We start from the raw sequence: 2,723 nt of genomic DNA, 5'->3' as shown, positions 1-2,723 counted from the left end.
GGACTCACTGGGAAAGTAGAGGTAGCTCTAGCCTTGGTACTGGACCTCTGTATGACTACTGGAATCCAATAAAGTAGAAAGAAAGCCAGTAATTGAAGCTGGTGATCTGGTCTAGAATCTCTGATTCACCATGGCAGGTTTCACAACTGAAAACCTGGAAACTAAGTCCTATGCATGGGTGGATGGATGGATGAATGGATAGATGGATAAATGGATGGATGGATGAGTAAAAGGGTGAATGAATGAATGAAAAAGCATTATTAATCTTTGAAATATTCTCTCCTAGCACCCATTTGGAGACAGTGTGGCTACCTGTGGTACAAATTTGGGACTTATTGGTAGATGGCCTTTTCAGTTGTGATCCAGGGGTGGGAAACTTTTGACTTTTTTGTGCTCTGTGAATGTACTTGTTTATGATTAGAAACTAATCTCAATTTGAGAAGAGGATTTTGGGGATTGACTAAATGAATGTACTTTCCATGGGTGGAGTAGTACTTAGAAGCTGTTGAATTACACTTGGTGAATGCTGCATTTTGAATTATGCTGTATTTTGATTTTCTCTGGCTATGCTGGTATTTTGAACCATTGGTAAGTTGCCTTTGCTTGGCATTACACAAATTCACAGTGGGACCAGAATAAAGGTTAGCTGAATTCTGTGCCCCTTTAGCTGGGTTTCCTTATATTTTAGAGTCTAAGAAGGATTATAGGTAAACGTACAGTGGGAATTAAGTCTGATTATTGATGCCAAAGTAGGTGTCTAGATATTGGGGGAAAATTATGGTAGTGAATACTGTCTAGCACAATGATCTTAAATTGTCCAAAAATTTTTACATCATTACTTAGGGTATCCAGACCAAAACCTCTAAACATTGTGAGGTTATGAAGGGAAAATAGGTGTTGACTCTTGAACAGAAAAAAAAAATCTCCGCTCTTGGCTGTTATGGGGGTGACTGAAAAGGGCATAATCCAGGCTACGAGAATGCAGTTCATAATGGTCATTTAAGGATATAAAGAAGATAAGAAGAAAAAGAAGACAAGAACAACAACAAGAAGAACAGGGAGGAGCAGATGAAGGAGGAGGAGAACAAGAAGTAGAAGAAGAACAAGAACAAGAACTGGTATATGTGATAGTGACGCGGTTGGAAGTCAATTTGGGAGTAATTGGTGTAGAAGGAAGAAGAAGATGGAACTATGGATTCTGGATGATAAAATCATAGAACTAGAGAACTAGAAACTTCAGAGATTATCTAGTTCAACCCCTTCATTTTATAGATGAGAAAATTCCAAAGCCAAGCAGATTAAGGGACTTCCTCAAAGTTACCCAGATAGCAAGAGTCAGAAGCACCATTTGAACCTGGATCCTCTGATTCCAAAGCCAATTGGTTCTTCCCACTAATGCTGGCTTCCTAGATACTAAGCCTTAGACATTAAAACAAGAAGGTGATTTTAATGTTCCTTTTTCAAACTTTTTTTTGACAGTTGTCCGTTTTTATTGCATATGCCAAATAGAAGGGTACGATGTACAGAGGAGATAGGGAGGATCATTTTTAAGTCTGCTCCTCTTTGGACAAAGTCTTGATGATCTCCTCTTTCTCAGCCTGCAGATGCTCTTCCCGATGCTTTTGTGCTTCTTTAGTCTTAGACCTTCGAGCTTCAGCCTGATCAGCCAAGAGCTTCTTCCGGGCCTTGTCTGCCTTTAGTTTATAAATGTGCTCCATCAGGATTTACTTATTCTTGAACACATTTCCCTTCACTTTCAAGTACAGGCTGTGGTACATGTGGTGTTCAATCTTTTTGGATTCCTGATATCTTTAAAGCAGTTGGCAAAGAATCCTCATTCGCCTCATCCAGGTCACCTTCTCAGGCATACAAGCATTGGCAGTACCCTTTTTCTTACCGATAACCATGTGTCTTCCCTTCCTTCAAGCCAGAGTATTTTTTCGGCATCTGGCACAAAAGTGTACAGTAATGAGCTTCCAGATGAAAAGCCCATCTTTAATCAGCATCTGGATCTGCTGGCGGGAATTGCCATTGGCAATTTCTTTGGTCTCATTGGGGTCAAGCCATATGTTCTTCTTTCCACATCGAAGGACACTAGAGGCAAGCCTCTTCTGAAGCCTGAGCATACTCATGGCTGCAGTTGCAGCGCGGAAAAGGAAAAGGTCCTTTTTCAAATTTGACAAAGTTGACATAGAGATGAATTAGGAAGAAATAATGAACCTAAAAACAGTTGGGAAAAAAGTAGATTTGATAAAACTCTGACAATTACTTACTTGGGTATAGCAATTGCTCAGGAACCAAAGTTTGTCCTTCAGAGGAGAGCTGATATCCCTAAAAGTACAATTGAAGTCAGTTTTTGAAATTACTAAGATTATATATGGTCTCAGTCACATTTACATATTTCAAGACAACAAAATTCATATCTTAACTTTCTCTTCCCTATGCTAAAAATATAAAACATCTTCAATTTTCCCATTCATTAATAGTTTTTTCCTATTTGCCTCCAGACCTCCAAAGTTTCTTCTCTCTCAAATGTAGTGATGAAACTTGGGTGTCATACTCATTAAAGATATAGAAGAGAATATAATAAAATAGATGCTTTCTGATGTTACATGATATGTGCTCTCTGAATTATACTTGAGGGAAAATGTCACAATATCCAACTCACCCTAAATAAGAATTGAATGTCCATATTGGTTTTTATTACCACTATAATGCCAAGA

General features: G+C 38.5%; 1 pseudogene; it reads right to left on the bottom strand.

Moving 5' to 3' along the window:
• Positions 1-1,486: 1,486 nt before the first annotated feature.
• Positions 1,487-2,154, bottom strand: LOC138143236 (large ribosomal subunit protein eL19-like; annotated as a pseudogene).
• Between the last annotated feature and the right edge of the window lie 569 nt (positions 2,155-2,723).

Source organism: Petaurus breviceps, unplaced genomic scaffold, assembly GCF_028583685.1.
Source record: "Petaurus breviceps papuanus isolate PSGF00001 unplaced genomic scaffold, PetGlider_PUasm1.0 138, whole genome shotgun sequence".
Taxonomy (NCBI): Eukaryota; Metazoa; Chordata; class Mammalia; order Diprotodontia; family Petauridae; genus Petaurus; species Petaurus breviceps.
This window is presented reverse-complemented; position numbering and strand designations above follow the sequence as displayed.